At 49.7% G+C, this 20,970-nt stretch overlaps 1 protein-coding gene across 2 annotated transcripts in view; it reads left to right on the top strand.

Moving 5' to 3' along the window:
• Positions 1-1,412: 1,412 nt before the first annotated feature.
• Positions 1,413-20,970, top strand: part of HIVEP3 (HIVEP zinc finger 3) — a 116,788-nt gene continuing 97,230 nt past the window's right edge. For both annotated transcript variants that reach the window (XM_075114701.1, XM_075114700.1), the window contains exons 1-2: positions 1,413-1,521; positions 20,132-20,225. The gene's annotated coding sequence lies outside the window, so the exon portion shown is untranslated. The remainder of the gene's footprint in view (positions 1,522-20,131; positions 20,226-20,970) is intronic.

The raw sequence follows: 20,970 nt of genomic DNA, 5'->3' as shown, positions 1-20,970 counted from the left end.
AGTAATCTTGGCAGGAGTTCTCATTTTTTGCCAGTTAAACCCTATCTACAGCAGCACTTCTAATGACTACGGAAGAAGCATGAAACATTTTGCTGAATATGCACATATATTTTAAATGTAAACACAGCCTGCGATGCAAGGCTGCTCTTCTGCTTTCTTCTAAAAATCCCCAGCCAGCTTCTTCCTTGCTGCCCTGCTGAAATTATTATTATTATTATTATTATTTTATTGAAAGCTTCTTCCCTGCTGCCTGGCGGGTTATGTCGCTGCGTCGTCCTCTGAGCTCCCCTCGCCCCGGCCCGGGACCCCCCCGGGAGCCGGGACGAACACCCCGGGGCATTGGGGCCGCACGGCGCGGGGGAGGGACGGGGTCCCCGCCCGGCCCTTGCGCCCTGCCGGCGGCCCTGGGAGGGAGCGCTCTGTCCCCGCTTCTAGCGCCAGGGCTCCGGCTTTCGGTTTGTTACGGCAGGGACAGCTCAAAAAAAGGGGAAAAAACACAAACAAACAAACAAAAAAAGAAAAGAACAAAAAAAATTAAAAAGGAAAAAACAACCCCAGCTGGGTGCGTTTTGGGGATAAATCAGGCAGTTTGGAGGGGCGCGGGGTCCCGGCTCCCCCGCGGTGCGGGGCGCGGTGGCGGGACGTGGCGGCTGAGCTCGGAGTTTCCCTGCGCTGGAAACCCCGGCGGGACCGGGCTGCCCCCGGACCCCCCCCCAACGCCTGCCCCCGGCCCGGCGTGGGCACCCCCGCCGCCGCGGGGGGATGCGGCCGGTCCCCCCCGGGAGAGCATCCCTCCCCCACCCCCCGGCGGGTGCCCCCCTCCCGCGCCCCAGCTGCGGCCCGAGGGAGCCGGGCTGCTCCGGGCTCCCGCCGGTGCGGGGTCCCGCCGGGGCAGGCTGCGGCCGGTGGGGGGGAGGGGGGAAGCCGGGACAGATGGGGAGGGGACGAGGAGGAGGACGTTGGGGAGGAAGGCGGCGAGGGAGCCAGGCGGGCGGGCCGTGCCGGCAGCGCTCCCTCCGCCGGGCCGGCCCCCCCCCCCCAAACCCGGGCTCCCCCCGCCCTCCGGCGGCCCCGGCGGCCCCGGCTCTCGCAGGCAAGAAGCCGCTTTTGTGATGGGAAAAGCTGGGGCGGGGCTGGGGGAGACCAGCTCCGACCCGCTCCTGGGTCCGGCCTGGATGAGCTCTGCCCCCAGCCCCCCGCCATTGCCCTCCCCGTGCGTGGGCAGCGGGGCCGGGCAGCGCCTTCGGCAGCGGCCGGAGGGAGCCGGGGGCTGAAGGATTCCCTTGTGCTGCCGAAAGCCACAGCGGCTGCTTGACAACAGGAAACAATGTGTAGTGAATGGAAAAAGGGGGTGGCGCTGCCTGAACAACTTCCCTTTACATCACTGCCCAAATAAGGAGCTTTAAACTAACCTTTTCTATTGCAGCCCGGCAGAAGATCCCCCTGGAGCCCCAGGGTCCCAGCCTCTCACCGGGCAGAGTCATGGGAGAGCCGCGGCCGCGGTGCGGGGGGCATGTGCAGGTAACAAATCCGATCGCTTCACTCCAGGCGCTCGCTGCTGGGGGCGGGGAGGGGCTTTAATATCGAGAGATTGATTGATTGATTCCCCCCCCCCCGCCCTTGTATCGGTCCGGGGTCAGTGCTGAGAGGGAAAAGCAAGCTGATGAGGCGTAATTAAGAGCGCTGGAAGAGAGGGGCATGTCTCGCTGATGAGGTCACTGCGATGAGTAACCAGGAGTTACTGGATGTCGGGCTACTGGATGCTGTAAACACCGAGGGGTTGTTTCTCTTGATCCGCCGCCAGGCAGCCCGGGTGCCTGCACTGGCACAGGCATAAACTGCAGCTCCCCTCTTAATCGGCGGCCACCTCTAATTAAAGTCCTGCGAGCCGTGGACTTTCGCCGTGGCTGCAGCGTGTGGCAGGGGTGAGCTGTCTGTCTGTCTGTCTGGGACGGATTTCCTCCTTATCGCTGGTACAGGAAAGCAAGCGGGGAGCTGAGGGGTTGTTCTTGGGCGGCACGTGATGCGGGCGAGAAGATGTGCGAGTGAAATCCCTGCGTGAGCTACCTGCAGGTTGCCTTTCCCAGCCCAGGGTTCACGATACCTGCTGGGTTTCTGCAGGCAGGTGGGGAGGCTGAACCTGCTGGGCGCAGAGAAAGAGGGCCCGCGTCTGGGACTGACCCTCTGCCTCTTTTATCCCTTTTAAGCATTCCTCGCTGCTGATTAGCACCTGCACATCAACATAAAATGAGGCAGCTTTAAAAATGCATTGTCTGAGTAAATAAGTGCTAATGATTTAAGCTTCTTAATCCTCCTCGATGGAAATTAATAACGCTTTTGATGCACCCAGAGGTGTGATCAGAAATGCAGACACGCGCTGAGCTGCTCTATGCAAATGTGTGGATTCTTATTCCGGAAAAAGGCACCATGCATTATTTTAATTCCCCCCCTCCCCCCCATTCTTTAACTAAGTGGCCAACCATGGTGAAAGCGCCTGGCACTTTTACCCGGTTACACTCCGATGAGTGGAAATGGCTGGGGCAGCTGACACGGTGATTTATGGTGTGAGCAATACAATCCAAACCCTGCTCTGCTGCTAGAGGATAACCTGTAGCTTACAGGCTTTTAGTTTCCCTGGTGTTGAAAGATTATTAGTGTCAGCGCGCAGAGGCAGTTTTAACCTTCTCTGCCTGGATGTCCTGAGAGCCTCTTCGGCGTAACTCCCATCTCGCTTGTTTTATTTGGCTTCAGCGATCCCCTAGGAAGCTGTTTGTGCTTGCTGGGAACCATCATGTTTTTCTCACAATCTCAGTGCTTCAGGAGCTTTTCATTCCAATTCTTGCAGGGAGACGTTTGCAATGCTGTCCCAATGCGTCTTCCCAGTAAGAATAGGTGGGATTCAGGGAGGGGGGAGGGTTGGATGTTGTGATTCTCGCTTGGCTCACAGGTGTCAAGAGGCTCCAAAGCCCATTCAGTGAGTCTCCTTGTCCCCATCCCCTTCCTGCCTTCCCCTTCTTAGCAGACAGGTCTAACTGAAGGGGTCCTGGAAAAATGATTTCTTTCATTCCTAGAAAAGCGTCCTTCAGTGGAGGAGGCAGAGATACCGGTGTGGGACATGGTGGGGGTTGGTATGTGCTGTCCTGACTTGCTTCTGAGAAAAAAAGCCTTTTGCCTCCAAGGCTTGCTGTTGGGCTTTTTGGATGGGTGAAGGATTCACTGCAGTCCTCACTTGGATAAGGAGGAACAAAATCTGGAGAGGACTCGTGTAAACTCTGCATCAAAGGAAAAAAAACTTCCAGAATTTACTGGTTGATTAATTAATGAATGTGTTGCCACCAAACTGCTTGCAGCAGGTCTGGGCTTTGTGTCCTCTGGGACACATTCGACACACGCCGAAGTGCGGTGCAGCCCGTGAGAAATGCCTCTGAGGAGCCCCCTCCTCTCCTGGGAAGCTCTTGCAGCGTAAAGGGAGGTGACTTATTCCCTGGGACTGACTGTTTTCATCCTAATCCGCAACGGGCACTTCTAATTTCTCTGTGTCGGACATCATCCATTTCAGAAACATTTGTAGGTCCCGGCCGCAGTTCCTCCGCTGCGCTTTTAGCACCTGAAGAAGGGCCCCTCGCAGGATTGCTTCCCCCCGCCCTCAGGAGTGGCTGCCCAGGTGCATGGGTGGCAGAAAAAGCAGAGGCAGGACCAGAGGCTCTGTTCGTTTGGTTCTCCCGTCTGAGCAAAAGCACGTTCTTGCAGCCGGGGGAGAGAGTGGAGCGGGGCGTGAGCAAACTCAGAAATGTTTGGAGTTTGCTCTTGAAAAATACACAGCAGCCGTCCATAGAATAGCGCAGTGTTCAGCCTGCGTAGCTTCCAGCGCGTGCGAGCGTGATCGGATGTGGGGGACTACTAAGGGGATCCGGTGGGGTGAGTCCCCGGAGAAACGGTTTCGAAAATAGTATTTATTCTGAAGTTAACAACAAAAGCGCTGTTGAGACGCCTTTCCCGGGCTGCAGGGATAAGGCTTTGCTGACATGGGTGGTTTAGCAGTAATCAGAGAGAGCGGGGAAGTGTATCCCAGCTGGGGAAATCACCGCGGCCATCCTGTTGATTGGGTGGCAGGTCATTAATGAGGGGCTCCTGGGAACTCCCTTGCCGTACGTCACTGGCAAAGTCCCATGGCCACGTCGGGTAGCTCCTTCTGCGTTAGGAAAGCTGGCTTTCCTCCGGCTTCCTCCGTCGCCCCTAATCACCGAGGTTCCTGCTGACTCTCTGCTCGGAGCAGCTCTGCCGTCATAACTTCTGGCCACATTTGGCTGCACATGTTGAATGCAAAAAGTGTTTCAGCAGACTCGCTGTTCCTAAAGCGCTTTAAAGCATTTGGTTTCTTGGCAAGGGGGTTCAAACTTAGGAAAAAAAAAAACTCTGGAAAGGAAAGCAATTTATTTAACATATACATTCAACGCTGTTGTCTCTGACTTTAAAAAGGCTGCTTGTTAGTAGACCTTTATAGCTCTGCTGGGATCTGCAGTCAGTAGGGCCAGTTGGGATGCAGGGAAGTATTTATTCTGTTCTCCATTCTGCCCATTACACTTGCTGAATTCTTCCCACCTTTCGCCTGTTAATCCTGGCCGATCTCTCACTGGTGCTCCCTCTCCTGGGCTCTGCCGAGACCACCTTGCAAGAGGAGAGCTGTGATTAGTGCTGCCGCTGCGCCACAACTTGGATTCAAGAAAATGGTCTTTCCCAGGCCGGCTTTGCACAGTCAGCTGGGATCTCCGTCTCTGTAATCGCCGCAGTAATCAGAATGGAGATTTTTATCCTGCCCGGCTCTAATTACATGCCTGCATAAGGTGATCCTTTTAATGAGCATCAAAAGGCGCATTGTGTGTCAGGGAGGGCCTGCGTTAAAGGGACTAGGGGATTATCCAGTCATTCAAAAAACATTTGGTGAAAGTAAATGTGCAATAAATCTTCCTTATCAACTAGGTTGCCTCATTTTCTTTGCAAAGCCCTGAACCAAGCCCAACCCTTCCTCCCTAGGAAGTCCAGGCTGTGACTAGCTCCTGTAATACTGGTTTTCATTTACTGTCTGCTTTTCTGAGCTTTCTGAGAAGGTGAACAGGGGTTGCACGTGCAGCAGGGTGAGGTGAGGAAATCAGCCGTGCAGAGCTGAGTGAGATGAGCACAGATGTCCCTGAGTGTTTACTGCGTGGAAATCTTCTGAGAAGTGTTTTCCCTAAGAACAACAGTAACTAACCCATTTAAATACACCTAGGTGGTAGTTTTGTAACCCTTATTTTTTTCAGCTGCACGGAAATTTTGGTTTGGGGGCACTTTCCTTCTGGGAACTGCTCGGTGACTTCTAAGCAGGGATAACTAAGAGGAAAACATGAGTGAGATCAGGTTTTCCTGCCTTCCCGAAAGGGACTTGCTGTAAGCAAGGGCTGCTTGTTCCTCATTGCCCTGAAGCCTGTGATCATCTCGCATAGGCACAAAGCCCTTGTAGGGCATCGCTGCAGGAGCGAGAAGGTGGGTCAGCCGCTGGTACTAACTCAGAGCAGAGCATCTTCAGCGTTGTGGGAAGCCTTATTATACACTGACAATATAAAGATTTTTCTTTTGTGCAGATGAGGTTTTCAGTTTCAGCAGCTCCTCCGTCTCCAGGTCCTAAATTGTCTTTCCCGTGCCACGTACCCAGCCCTTCCCTCGTTCCTTCCTTGGACTTCGGAGGGTCGCCTGCTCATTAAACTGTTATTGAAGCTTTGCAGTGCTGCGAGACTTGGGGTTTCAGTTATTTTGCTCTGCTTCTCTATTAGACCTATAGATTTTAGGCAGGAAGGCAAGGTGTGTCAAAAATTGGCTAGATCCAGCTGAACTCAGATGTAGGATTTGGGTTTCTCTGCTAATGTTGCTCTCGGATGCATTGAGACCTGGAGAGGTTTGCTGAGCCCTCATTTGGTGGTGCAGTTTAGAAGGGAAACCTCGGGAGAATCCAATAAAATTAAGCCTGGCCCTTTTCCCAGCAAACCTGGTTTTAAGGGTAGTAGTTCCCTGAAGTCTTTAGTGCTGCGGTCCTACATCCAGATTGAAATCCAACTTCTGCATTGCTTAGATGGTCGCTCCTGAAGGGCAGTTCACTACTTTGCGGAACTGAAAAGGTACAAAACGGACACAACTGTTAGTTTGATATTACCTACTGTCACTTTTCGTAGGAGTTACTGCCAGATTTAAGTCTCAGGTATACACAGACTGGCCTTCTTCATCTTCAGGTGGATGGTTCTTCTCTTTATAGCCCCGTCTATTGGCAATATCATAGTGAACCATGAGCCAGCGGTGATGAAGGGACCCAAGGAGTGCTGTGTTGAGAGCTGGTTGTGTTCCCGGCTCAGGGGAGGGAATGGTTTTGGGGTAAAATGCCAACTAGATAAGTGTGTGAGTGGACACGTGCTCCCCAAAAGTAATGTAGTGAGATAAGTTATGGGATGAATGCCTTGGAGGTCTGTGCCACCGCTGGAGGCGATGGCGTCTCCAGCTGTTTCATCTGGTGAAGGTGAATGAGTGGTTGTTATTCAGGAGGTGGGGTAAAGGTTTCACAAAACAGGTTGTGAAACTCAGAGAGTTTCTAGGAGCTTTCAAGGGGTTTAGGAGGAAGACCCTGGGCTTTTGGCTGGTTCCTCCTTCGCCAGGCTGCTCGGAGATGCCCAGGGAAAGGTGTTGCATGGAAAGCCTCTCCCTATTCCCTGCGGTTCAGGGTGAGGCAGTGAGGACCCCAAGGGATGCAGCGAGTGACCTGGGGACAAAGCGTCGGGTTTGTCACTAATGGGAATGGCTCTCAGAGTTTTCCATGAGGCATCGCTGGCTCTTTAAATAGCTGTCCACGGGTTTCCTGTGCTCCCTCCTGCCCTTTGTTCAGTTTTCTTGGGTTTGTTCCCTTCTGGGGAGATTTACTAATATAAACTAAAGCTATAGAAAAACTGAAGATGGGGCTAAAATGAGTTGAATAGAAATTAAAAATAAAAAGCTTTTATAAAGTTCACACGTCGCGGAAAGCCCTGGGATGGCACCCACCACCTGTAAAACAAGAGCAGCTGCTGGGCTGGGTCAGCTGTGACTTGGTAACGGGCCGGTAATTCGCAGTCACCACCCTATTACCACAGGGCTGTAAATGTGATAAACCCCCTTTCGAAGCACTAGAGCTGCACAGGGTTATATCAGCTGCAGACGGACGAGCTGAGGGCGACGAGCCAGCTGGGCACGAGGAAGGGTGGAAGGAATGCCTGCTCCTCAAGGGGCTGCACACTCCGGGAGGACGAGCATCGCGTGGTGCTTCTGGAGTTCCTCTTCTTAGAAGAGCTGGTCACAGCAGGGATTCTTTGTAAGCGTGGAAACAACTGATTTCTCTACTCAAATCTGAGGTCTCTTGGCATCTCAGCTGGAGGGCTGGTCTGAACCAGGACATTTCTTTTGTGGGGAATGTCAGGGCTGGCAGAGGCAGGACAAAGTGTTCTTGTGTGTATTTGAACCCACCGAAAATGTGTTGGGTCTTTTGGACGTTTTAAAGAGGAAAATAAACTTTTGGTCATGTTTGAAAGCAAAATGCTTTCATTTTGAAGATGCGGAGTGTTTGACGTTGGAACAAAACAGTGCAATGAGAGGTCAGGCTGGAACCAAGTGCAAAAATAGAGTTGTAGGTATCTACAGAAGAATGTGAAGCTTCTCTGAGTTGGAAGGGAAGTCGAGCTGGGTGTTTAATTACCTCCCACAAACGTGCTCAGGTATTTCCTTCGTGACTTTCTCAGGCTAAAATTAACAAAACCTGAAGAGAAACCACTCTTCCCCACCGTTTCACCGCTCTGTTTATGTGAGAAAATTGGCCAGGACACAACAGTGTGACCACTGTAGTTTGGAATAAGTGTCCGTTTCTTCTGGAAGTGAGGATCTCTGCTGGAAGTTATCCTGCAAGAATTCAGAAGTGTTTCTGGCCAATATCCTTCTGTGGAAAAGTGCGTGCCTCAGTTCCCACTTCTGTAAAATGGGGTTAAAAATATTCTCCCTCCCTCCCTCCCAGGAGCATTGCCACACTCCCTCCACAGCAGTTTGTAAAACGCCACAGAGTTTTTTCCACCAGTGTGAAAAATGCTAAATAAAAGTAAATTGATACTATTTTAAATACTATTCTAAGGGCTTCACGCTACAGTGAATGACTACAAATAACTATGAAAAGATATTATGGTAAAGATTCCCAGTTGCCGTTCATGAGCTCTCTAGGCTGGGGAAGCTCTTGCTTTTTAGCACCGATGCTCTAGCAGCCACTCAAAAAAACTGCCAAAATGGGTAAAAGAGATCCAAGGATTGCCTAAGACCTTCCTTTTACCGTACGAGTAGACCTGCCAGCCGTACAGGCTGGATCTTCACGTCTGATAGCATCCTACAGTAATGACTCACTGTCTAATGAGTTTACTGCCGTGGTTTGTATCATTACTAAGGTAATCCTTTTTAATTCAAGGAGCCTTTATTAAAACCAAACCCTCGCTGCTTTTGCAAACCTGCTTTGAATGGCGCCGTTTGCGCGGAGGGCTAAAACCATGACTGCCAGACTGAAGAGTTTTTTCATAACCCTAAGGCAGCGCTGTGCTGGTTTTCTGCTGAAGAAAAAGCCTGCAGTGTTGGTTTTATTATGCATTATGCAGGTTTTAGGTCTTTAAAGAAGTTAAGGGAAAGTCCCAGCTGAGGTGCTGGTTGCCTTATAGCCTCCGTGGAATACAGTTGCTTTTTGATTCTGCCTGTAATTCATTGCCGTAGACGTGGTCTGCTGCCTTCGTGTTTTGATCTGTTGTCCACCTGTGGGGATTTGCTGCAAAGTTAGAAACTACTTTGCGTTCATATTTGCATTAATCAGAATTTGGAATTATTCAGAAGATAGGAGATGGTATGCTAAAATGTTAAACTAGCAGTTACATTTCTTCAAGTAAACAGGTGTAAAAGCAGAAATGAGGTGTGTGAATATAACCGAAATCTTCAAGTCTCATTTCCCTGGAACTGGAGCTAAGTCTTCGCTGGCAGTCGGGGATGTCTGGCCTGTCCTGGGAGGCTTCTCATTGTGCATGTGTCAGTTGTGTCAAGCACAAAACTCATCACAATAAATCTAAGCTGGACATCGTTGTTTAGGGTTTTTTTTGGTTTTGTTTTTTTTTAACCCATTTTTGCTATCTTAAGTTATTTGGAGTGATACCTTCCTGTGTGTGTAATATGTTTGTCGTGTACTTTAATAATTTCTAATGCAAATCAAGGTGATAAACATGGTGCTTTTTTACACGGATAAGTGTGTTGAGTTCCCCCAGGTGAAACAAGGCTCCTGGCTGGTGAGGCCTCCGAAGGGACATGGGGACAGAGAGCTAAACAGGAGAAGATGCTTGTGAGGGGTGTGGGGAGAGGGCAGGAACCGGTGCCCTGGTGGTGAGCAAAAAGTTTGGGTTTAAAAAAAATAAGAAAAGAAAGAAGTTAATTTTGTTGACTTTGTTCTTTTCTTGAAAGCAATAAGCCGGTAGAGTTTGAAGCTGGTGAGGGCACTTGTTGCAGAAAAAAGCTCTGGAAAGGTGTTTGTGAAGGCCGCCTCTCCGTTTCGGTAAATGGACGAGGAAGGTCAGAGCCGGTGTGTCGGTCCGGTCCCCGCAGTGGTGGGCACGGCGCTGCCGCAGCCTCCGGCCGCCCGCGGCCCGCGGCGGGGGAGAGGAGCAGGGCAGCGCCCCGAAAACACACACACAGTTTCACAGGAATGGGAACTGCAGCTTTGCATGCCTTAGACCTCAAATAACTGAATGAACGTGATTGCCGAGGTGGGGTGGTTTAGAGAAGCTCTGATACTTTTCTTTCCTGCTTTTGCACCAGGTCTGTGTCAGAACTAAAATCGCTGTTCGCAAGGCAGGACACACCGGGGAGTGGTCGTTTTGTCCCGCCTTGCTAGGCAAAATATTGTGAATTTTGTCCTTGGGAAGCTGCTCTAGGAATACGGTCCCAGGTTATATCCCTATTCAGGGGTGTGCTGTCGCGTTTCCTGTGTGTAGGGGGTACCTGCCCATGTGCCATCACTAAGACACCGACTTAAAAAGTGGTATTTTGACTCGATTTCCACCACTGTCTGCATTTGCGCCGGGATGGCGACTCGGCGCTTGGGCTGTCACCGTGAGGAATCGTCCCTGGAGCCCGTTTGTGCTCGATGGGTGTGTGCGTGTGTGAGAGTGAGCGCAGGGGATGTTTTCCATTTAACAGTGTTATTTCTGGCACCGCTGTTTTTTCTGTAATCACTGTGGAAACTGTTATGCTTGGGGGTTCATCAAGGAAACACTGTAAGTTCTTCTAGGGAGAAATATATTAAGCAAGTGGCTGTGATACTGGTTTCATAAGGGCTCACTTTAATTGGGAACAGTGTTTTCAGGAGATTTTTACTGGCTGTGTTTCTAATGGAGTCAAGAACAGCTTCAGTGAAATGGCAGAAAAGAGCACCCCGTACGCTGGCAAAGGGCAGTTTGGTGTTTGGACTCTGGTGCTGTGTTGTATGTGTTTCAGGGCAATAAAATAAAAATCAGATTTTAATTTGAAGAGGAAAACAGTTTGAAGATAGTTGGGATGGGCCGGGCCCTGTCTTAAAGAAATATGAGAAGTTACAGATTCATGTAATTTGTGGCAATGGGGTTTTTTTAGATCCGTTACAGGTGTCCTACCCTCCCGTGGCCACAAATGGCTGTTAGAGCAGACCAGCGTGGCTTCACTGCGTGGCTGAGGCTGGATTTGGGATGCCGCCAGATGTGCCATGGTGCCCAGATGCAGGAGCATCTCCTGTGTGCCACGGCGTGGGAGGGAGGGAGGGAGGGAGGAAGGACTGCGGGTGGGGAGAGCCCCCAGACCCGCCGTGGCTGGAGGAGCCGCCTCCAGCCGGGATCCTGGGCTGGGATCGCTCCCTGGCTCCGCATGCACGGGAGTTTCTGTGCCGCTCCTTTGTGCGCGGTGAGGCCCGTCTGATGTGCGGGCAGGGTCTGGGGAGAAAAGCATCCAGTACGTAGTTGCAGGGAGGGGATGGCGTGTGGCGGGACATGTGCTTCCCACGCCACGCAGCCCGTGGACCCAAGGCTGTTGCTGTCCCATGTCCAAAGACATGGGACAAAGGATGCTCGTCCCGGCCTGCCGGCTCACCGTCAGTGCTGGGCAGTCTTCTCTCATGTAGCAGTAAGAGAGAGTGTGCACCGGCTGTGCTTAGCCAAGCAGCACAGCATTTCTCACAGATAACGTGGCATTTCTGCGTGGATGCAGTAACAACACTGTTCACAAATTGGGAAGAAACCTCCAGAGAACTTTTAAAACTCGTTTTGTAGGTGCAGCACAAAGCGGAGAGCTCCCGAGCGCCTGCATGAGGCTGTGAAGCACTGGCATTTTGTGCAAACTTCAGCTATTAACCCTCACTAAACCACAGTTTGAGCTGTTAAATTTCCCCAATTCCTCCTTAGATGTAGAAATAAACCGAATATTTCTCTGTTAGTGCTTCACATCCTGGCGGGTTGGGGGAAGTGTCATTATTCCTTGACAAGCAGCTGGTCTCACCCAGCCCAGAGACTGGATTATTCCATCGCTGCTGGTGGGAGCGCGAGGACCTGCCACGCGGTAACACATCAGCTCACCTTGCTCAGCAACCGGTCACTGGAGGGTGCAACAAGCTTTGCAACACACCAACCATGGGATAAACTTCTTTCGTGCCGGGCTTTCGTGTTCATTGTTGTTAGCCACTCCTTTATAACCAGAGTAACACCATCCCATACTAGAAATTGCACGTCTCGGGAAAACTGGCTGTGTGGTCCCAGCTCGAAGGAGCTTACTGTCGAAGGCCAAACTCAGAGGGAGGTAGTGCGTAGGCAAGGGGAAGAGGAAGGGTTACGGTGGCGAGGTGGGTTTGCTATCTTTCATGTGTGCCATGTATTTTCTCTGTGGTACTTCAGAGTGCTCTTTTTCATTGCCATTTGTGGAGAGGCTGATACCGGAAAGAGGAAAGGAGGTTTTGCCTATGCTATACATATTTGATGTTTTGCATTTTCGTAATTACCTTAATAAGTTACTCAAACTCGCTTCTCGCTCTGTTTTGGGATCTCTGGAGGCATTCTGTTTGCTTAACACTCTTAAAGTCTTTCTAGCATTCAGCAAATGATTTATTACTATTGATTTATATGGCACCCAGTACAAGCTTCATAGTAGCGGTGTGCAGAAATTACAGATCTTCCAGGACCGCTTCACCCGCCATTGAAACAGAGACTCCTCTGATTAACAGGAGAGCGGTGAGCGAGACGGACAGATTCGTACAATTTGATGACCTCAGCGATTAATTATTTATTGAGCTTTTAATTTTGCATCCATCATTCTAGCTCTGTCTCCTCTGACTTCCCAGAGTAGTTGCACAGGGAGGTAAAGCATCGACAGGTATCTTTAGAGGGGGAGCTTTGCAGCTCAGCTGTGCCTGTATTAACCCCTGAGACTCTGGAGAGGAACTAATGTCTGCTCTTGCCCTGGGTATTGCAAGTCTTCAGAGACCCTTAGCCTTAAGCCTGAAGAGCTGCGTTCTCCCCAGTGCTGTGAGCTGCAGGGCAGACGACAGCGTTAATCTGGCCTGGCCCTGGAGCGTGTGTGTGCATAAGCCTCTTTTTCCTCCGGCTGCGGGCACAGAGGGATTGCGATTGTTTTTCTTAGCATCCCCTATCGCTCCCAGCTCGGCATGCAAATTCTGCTTTCCTTGGGTCTTGTGCTTCAGGGCTTCCAGCGGATATCTGCAGCTCTCAGGAGGGCAGTTTTTCTAAATGCCCAAGAAGCTGAGGATGCTTTAACTTGTTTTTCTTGGCTTTTCCCCACTCCCTTGAAGGGTCAAAGGTGGCCTCAACTGGCAGAAGGACACTGAGGTTTAGGATAATCCGGTGCTGTCGAGCATCAGCTTTCATGGATGGGACTTGTTTCCTTCCTTGGCTGCGTTGCTTTGCTCACGGATTCGGGATCACTGTTTGCGACCCAGAAGGAGATATCTCATGAGGTACTCGTGGGATTTTCTTCTTCCCTTACAACCAATGGCACTTATGGGGCCTCTGCACACCTGACCATTTCCAGGACCTCTGGGATAGATGGGAGCTCATGCCCCAGAGCTGTCGAGTCTCCCACGCTTGTGCTTATCGTTACTGGCATTTATAGAAGCCACCAGAAAAACGTTCAGGACAGGAAAAAAGGTGATCTTGTACTCCCATCGTCCCTGAAACTGTGCAAGGTCTGGGCACAGTGGAGTGCATGGAGCAGCATCCCGGGACCGAGCAGACCCGGTCCCTCTGCTTCGGCTGCTGAAAGCACTAGGTACGTCTGTCCCTCCAGCTCCTTCATGCCTCCCACTGCTGTAATGGGAGCAAGGATGGTCAGTCATTGTTTTAGGGGAAAAAAACCCCACAAATCATTGAGGAGTCTCCGTCAGGTGGATGGATCCTCCCACCAGGTTGGGAACGTTCCTAAAAGGTCTGTGGCATGGGAAATGAAACAGCAAATACGGAGCTTTTTGTAGTAAAAGTGTTTTCCTCCTGAGCTGGACAAGTGAACTGTGGAGCCCGGTTCTTCCAGCCCCCGTTCCTAAAGGGATGCTGTGTGATCCCTGACGAGTCCGAGCAGGAAAACGTGATCCATGCGCTGGACTCGTCCCAGAGTTGATTTCAGGCTGGTTCAGATGAGGCGTCAGTGCCGGGAACAGCGCCGCGGGGCCCCCGCGCAGGGAAAAAGCGTCAGATAACCAAACCTCTTACCACACACTTTCTTTTCCCCTTTCAGAGCTCCAGTATTTTATTGATGAACTGGGCTCATTTGCTCCAGAAGATCCACTTTTCTCTTCAGTCCCTTCCATTTGGTGCTGTGGAGAGAGCTGATGGGAATCGCTGCAATAAAATTTTAATTAAATGCCAGGCAATAATTTGCAGTGAGTAAATTGTGGTACCTGCAGTGTGCTGTTGACATCTGCTCGCAGACCCAGAGGGCCATTAGTGACTTTGAGAACCAGGAGAAAAACACAGGTCCACTTACCTTGTTTTTTATTCTTTCAGTCCAAGGCAGAGAGACCTATTATGTTTAATATTTTATAGCAGTGCACTGTTGCCATCCTTCCTGTGAGTCATTTTTCCACAAGAAACCTGTGCTCGACGCGTTATTTAACCCCTTTAGAGGGTTTAAAGGCAGATTGTAAATCTTCTGCAGAAATGGTCTTTTATATGCCGTGTTCGTGCCACTGCATTGCTGCATAGTGCCAGGAAGCAAAAGCTGCTTTAATATTCAGCCATCTGCACGCTCGGGGGAAGGCCGGCCGTACACTGGAGAGCGGCACAGACGTCCCAAAATCACCCCGAGGCTCGGGCTGAGGTTTGCAGCTCTGGCCCAGGCTGCACTCCTCTTGCACAGTGTTGTTCTCCCCCATGTCCGAGTCTGCTGGAGCCTCACGTGGAGGTGATGACATTGAAAACCCACGTCCTGGAAAGGAGTGTTTCCAACCTAATAAGGTGGGGATGTTTGTCCAGCCTTGAGAAGTTTCAAGTGATGGGGTGACTCTTGGCGGAGGGATTTCCTAATGTTCATTCAACCCTTCCCTGTCGCTGCTTTGCCCCAGCCCGTGACGATGTATGTGCCTGTGCAGGTACCTTTGGACTCTGGCTTTTCACATTCTTGCAGAGAGTTGTGTCCCCGCTAAAACATCTCCAGTGGCTTTGCTAAACGATATCTTGAGGTCTTTCTGGGTTTTAGTTTAAGAAAGTGACTCACTGATTGGTTTGGGGCATTCTTTGTGCTTTCTCTATGTTTCTGACCAAAGAATCTGGACCTGGGCACAATTATATTCTGTTTTACTGATTTTCAGCAGGGCTCCTGCTATAGGAGGAGCCTTATAGGCTTGAGGACAAAAATACACACGAGTTTCATTTAAATAAGTGTAGTGGAAACTTTCTATGGAAAGAAGATACCCCAAAAAGCCCCTGAAAGAACAAAGTAATTGCCTTACAGAATGACTTCCTTTTGCTGCATTGTTTTCCGTTTGCATCAGCCGTTTGTCTCCTTTGGGCTTGCAGTTGTGGTTCTTCGGTGTGTCATCCAGCAAAAGTACAGCAGAACTTCTGTGCACAGAAGATAATTGCTGCTTTTTTTTTTTTCTTTCATAAAGCAAAAACCCCCAGCTGCGCTTCGTACAAATTGGGTCCGTGACATGAGTGGGATTTAAAAATTACAGTTAGTCTTGGACGCTGGGCTCAAGGTTACAGTTTTATGTTGTTGTTCAGATGAGAATATTGAAGAAAGTGAGTAGCAGCATAGAAATTGCTGATGTGTGGGAGCTTCTTGACCAGTGAGGTGAAAATACCGCGGCGTTGCAGCATGTGCTGTGCGAAGATGTGCTTCTGCTGGCCATGCTGTGGCAAATAGAGCTCGCCTTGTCGTGGGGTGGCTTTATCGGGCTGCGAAAGACTTAAAACCCCCAGAAGGTTCTGGTTTCTGCTCTGGACCGCGGGGTGACTGCACAGACTGCTGCAGGGAACCACGGGAGGTGTGATCTTGCCCCTTGCTGGTGGTGGGGTGGGAAGGGTGGTGTGAGCTTTCTTGTTGTTTGCTTTTGGGAGGACCCTGGATATTCATCTTTTGGAGGCTGGAAAGTGCAGTTTTTCATTGCGCACTGCTGGGAAGATTAAGCAAAGATTTTTAGCTTCATGAGTCATTAGTACATATGTTTGGCCATCTTATTTTTTACTGAAATAACTTCCTATATGGTGCTTTCTGCTCAGAGATGGAGGCCAGTGTTCTGCAGAGAGATTCTGTTTTCTTTTTTACACTCTATTCTATAACTGATTGCATCCTAAACTTAAGCCTTTCAAGCTGCTTGTTCAATCTCAGTTCATAGCCTCACTCCACTTCCTTCAGTTCGGCAGAGTACTTTTACTCTGCAGAAGTGTGAAAAAGTTAAAATGCCTAACACTTCCCCGTAGCCCCTTTGCTTCTCTTAATGATTTCTAAAGGAAAAAGTCATGCTTTTTAACATCTTGAAAAACTTCTAAAATACCATACTGATGTAAAATAAAACCAGCGAGCACCAGAAATGTGCCACTTGAATAATTTTTCTGTTGTTCTTGATACGCTGTTGATATGGTTGTGGGAAAGATGAATGAATAGCTGTAGAAACTGCCGTAGACGCTATGTCATGCTTGACAGCAGATTTCTTTTGAGAACATTGTGCTTAGAATATGTATACAAAACTTGGCGGGGGGGGAGGCTGCAGACCTCCTGAGGGTCTCCGAGTAAAGACATTAATGTGCTTGTGATGCTGCAGCTGCCCACTGCGTAGCCGGGGCTGGAGAGGCAGTTCCGTGGATCCCTGCCAGGCTGGAGAGGTCTGCGCTGCCTGTCTGAGGAGGCACGTCCTGTCCCCTGCCGGGAGGTGACTAATGGCATTGCATCCCACCCTTTCATGGCACCTTTTTGCTGAAACTCATGGGTTGAACTTGCAGTAGCCTGCCGAGCAAACACCCAGAAGATGAGAACGACAAGACTTTCTGGTCTCCTTGGTCTTACGAAAAGCTGCCTGAAAGTTCATAATTTAATTGATAGTGAGCGACCTTATGAGAATACGGAGCCTGATAAGGTCAGAGGTGGATATTTGGAGGAGAATCCAGAGAAATTTCCTTTTCGGCTGCTAACCACTGATTTCAGAGCACCGTAGACTGCTGGGCTTGTTTTTCCTCTTTATACTTGTTTGCAGCTTTCAGCATCTTACACTAAAATCGTGCCTCGCTCAACTCAGATCACAGCTTCTGGCTTCTTGCTTCCTGCTTGGGAATGTGAAAATAACTGGTGACGGTAGGTTTAGAAGAGGTGCAAGGAGAACAAAGAACCAGTTGGGGAGATGCTCTGAGTTTCCCCAAAGCAAGAGGGCTGTGCGAAGTGGCTGGCTGGTTTCACCTGGAAGCACGGGCTCCCCTTGGGTGGACGGAGTAAGCCCCATCTGGCAGTGTGGTCCCTCCATCAGCGTGTGGGCTTTGGTTTAATTCCTTAGAAGATGACAAGAAAGTCCTGGTTAGGCACGATCTTAATCTTGATAGTGATGTTAATTAATCCTGATTCATTGTTATAAGAGTATGAGGCCAGGCAGGAAATGAGCAAAAAGCATTACTGAGAAAAAAAACAACCAATCTCTGATTTCACACTTCAGGGTGTGGGGAGAGAAAGCTTTGAAGATGCTGCAGTATAATATATTAACTTTTTTGGTTTTGGCTCATGAAGTACTCTTTTCCCTCACCCTTAGAAGCATCGGATGTAATTAAGCTCAGAAGCAATGGCCCTTTCCAGTTCTTTCCCGTCAGCAGGGTGAAATAGCACATAAATAGTGGAGATTTTTTTTTTTTTTTCTTCTTAGCGAGTGAATAGCCACTACCGAAATTTAGTTCCTCAGTGCTGTGTTGTCTCCTGAGAAGCGCAGCTTTGCTAGTACCTGTTCTCAGCTGCTGAATCAAGACCCTGGTTGCTTTCAGCTGCCTGGTTAATTGACTCTATCTTGTCTTGCAATTCTGCTTGGGATGCACCACTGGTGGGGGCAGACGGGATGAAATCCTGCCAGCAGCACTGCAGAAACCCACTACTTCGTCAGAAAGCAGAGCTGAAGGGTATGTTATCGCCCTGTTCAGAGTCATTCCAGAGGAGACTTGCTAGCCGTCTCCGTGCCAGACTAGTTGTGTGATTTACAAAGTTGTTTTCAACCCGAAATGGAGATTTTTTTCAACTAAACGGTTTTGCCAGCTTTTATTCGACAAGAGAGGAGAAGCAGCAAGGCCCTTCCCTGCCTGGAGAGGGTGATGGGAGCAGTGAGCTGCCCGGTGTACCTCTGCGCTGGGATGCGAGTTTTTAACTCCTGTTCAAACTGCTTTCACAGAGTCATTGCCTGGAGGCAGAAAGCATGCAGCCTTGTTAGAGAGGGCGATAACAGCTACTTTATGTCAAGTGCCTGGACTGCTGCTTCCCCCCCCCCCTGCTTTAATTTGATATTCTTTGTTCAAAACCCAGAAGGGGCAGATGCCTCCCAGTTACGACTGATGTAGCTTATCGGTAGAAGTTTGCCTGCGATTTTATAGGATGCTCCTGAACCGAACTGGGGTAAGGGCTGGAGCTTCAGCTTGTCAAAGACAGTGTGAAAGCAGGTCTGTTTCGATGTTCATGCATCAGCAAGGCGCCAAGGCCAGCATTTAGTCCCTTTGGCATTTCAGCTGCTCTTTGTGATTAGAGATGCCCTGGAGAAGCCTCAGGTGGCAGAGGAGTGAAGCGACAGTAAGACTCTGCTGAAGTCAGGGCGGTTTTGCACTGGCTGGCGTCACTGTGGGCTTCTGAAATGCTCTCTTTCTTTTTTTCTTTTTTTGTTTTTTTTTTAATACTTACCTATTAAAATGAAAATTCACTTCTGTTAAAAACACCTGTAATGCCTGATCTGCCTCTGAATTTCCCTAGCTAACCTACAGCCACATGGCAGCGAGGGCTTGATGATGCTGGGGGGTAGCAGTGGCTTCAACGAGCCCCTCTTGTTCTCTTGAGATCATTGGTGAGGATTTCTGCAGGGACCAGCACCGCCTGCTCACTGGGTGTGCATGGGGAAGATGGGCTTGGTGGCGAGGCTGGACCAAACTGTCCCCCTGCCCCTCGATGCCAGCCCAGGTGAGGTGCCTGTTGCAGCCTCCGCTGCGGCTGTCAGCAACCTGCCAGACTGGGAGAGTGGCTTATTATAAAGCTATTTTTGCACTCAGTGAAAATTGCTAAAAATATTTGCTTTCAGTCATCAGCCATCAAACTCCTGCCCTCCAGCGCCATCGTTATTCCGTGCAGGTTACTTCTAATGAGAAATTAGTGCTCTGAGCATTTATGTTGCAATCTTTCACCTGCAAATGAATATTTCCCGTGCCATGTGGGAAGGCAGATTTGTTCAAAAATAAAACTGCTTTGAGATCCTATTAAGTACTGCCACAAGCAGGACATTTGCAAATATTTAAGCGAGACCTCTGTTGAATAGACTTTAATATTTCCCTAAGTAGAAGAATCATTTTGAGATTGCGCCACCAGCCAGGGCTCTTCTTTTATTGTGGCAGATGCTCTGTGTGACATTGGCATGTGACTTGGTCCCTTCAAGTCTCTGCTTCTTCTCCACAAACTGATATAATAATACTTCTTTCCCCTAGCTGGCCTGCATAGGTAGGCAGCAGCTGGGGAAGACGGGCTGCCTGTGTGGATCGTGCGGTGGACGGGGCCATCGCCTCAGCTCATGTAGTTAATTAACTAACAGCTGGGATATGCAGGTTCAGCTGGGCAGTGGTTGGGTTGCTTCCTAAGGTTTTTTTTTTTTCACCCTTTGAAACAAAGAAAATGAAGACTTCAAGGCACAGCCACCTCCTCCACACCTCTTCCTGAGGGACAGCGCCTTAACATTTCTGATCCAAATGCTGGAGAACCCACAGCTGTCCCTGAATTTCCATCTCGGAGCTTTTCTTTCCTTAGTCCGGAAACCCTTCCCAGTGTCCAACTTGCGTTCCTTGGTGCAGTTTAAGACTATGGCATCTTGTGCTACTGTTGACGAGACGAGAGTTTATTCCTGTCTGCTGTGGCCCTCTTGCTGCGTTTGATGACCATCATGATGCCTCCCTGTCGTCTTTAGTCCAGATGAATGTGATGGTTTATTCACTGATTTTCCAGTCCGTGCTTTCGTGATCTCTGATCATTCTTGCTGTCTGCATTGGGACCTTCCTTACGACTTTACTGAAAAGCAGTGTCCAATATCAGAACTTCACTAGTGCTACATAAATGAAAAGTTCCCTTCGTGTAGCTGGTGAGCAGTACAGCTCCCTGCGATTCGCAGTGTGGCGTTTGGTTTTATTGTGGCAACGTGACTGTGTTCGGCCCCTGTTCAGTCTGTGATCCGTGGTAACCCTGAGATCCTTTTCCAAAAGGAATAACCTTTGTGACCGATATTTATTTCCCTTGTGACCGTGTCATTGATTATTCCTGTCTTAGCACTTTTCACCCATCATTCCTGAATTGTCTTTTTCTTTTTCTCTTTTTTTTTTTCCAGACCATTTCTACAATTTATCAAGATCATTTTGAATCCTAATCCTGGCCTCTGAAGTACTTGCAGCCTGTCCCACCTGGTATCAGCAGCAACTTTAGTAAGCATACTCTGTTCCATCATTCAAATCAATTATGAAGATACCAAACTGTGCTAGAGCTAGGACACCTTGGACACCCCCTGATCCGTCGTTCCCCTTGGCGGCGCGCGCCCTGAGAGCATCCTGCGATGCCGCATTCGCCTTGCGTGGGGTACGAAAGGAAATGCAGCTCCCTGGGACGATGAGATTTGTGTCCCAGGGCAAGAGATTTTATCAGCCCCTTTGAGGATTTTTAATGAGAAATAAGTGTATTTGCCATATTGGTGCTTGAACAAGACCGGTTACGTGCAGGGGCAGGAGTCTGAAAGAGTAGAAGCCATGCTTTCTCAGAAAATCAGCACGTCAGCTTTTTCCCACGTATTTGTTACAGTTTTCTCCTTCGTTCTCGAAACCCACCTTCTGCTCACACCTTGTAGCTGCCCTTTTGCAAATACTCGTTTATTAAGGAGTGTTTGGGGCTGAGACCCAGAGGGAAGGCAGGCGAATGCACCGAGGAGGCAGCTTGTGGGCGATGGGGAGGGCGCATCGGGCCTGCTGCGGATGGCAGCAGATATGTGTCTGAGGATGGGGTCCACGTCCTTTGCTTGGACTTTTGCCCTCTGGCTCAAACACTGAGTTTCTGTCTCTGTGGACTGTCACAGAGCTTCATTTTGGTGGAGATGGCGAAGGGTGTAATATTCCAGGATTTATGGATTTCCATGGGGTCTGACAAATGAAGCTTTATAGACCAAGCTTATATTTATAA

Source organism: Phalacrocorax aristotelis, chromosome 20 (genome assembly GCF_949628215.1).
Source record: "Phalacrocorax aristotelis chromosome 20, bGulAri2.1, whole genome shotgun sequence".
Lineage (NCBI taxonomy): Eukaryota > Metazoa > Chordata > Aves > Suliformes > Phalacrocoracidae > Phalacrocorax > Phalacrocorax aristotelis.
The sequence above is the reverse complement of the archived record's forward strand: the minus strand, read 5'-3'. Positions and strand labels throughout refer to the sequence as shown.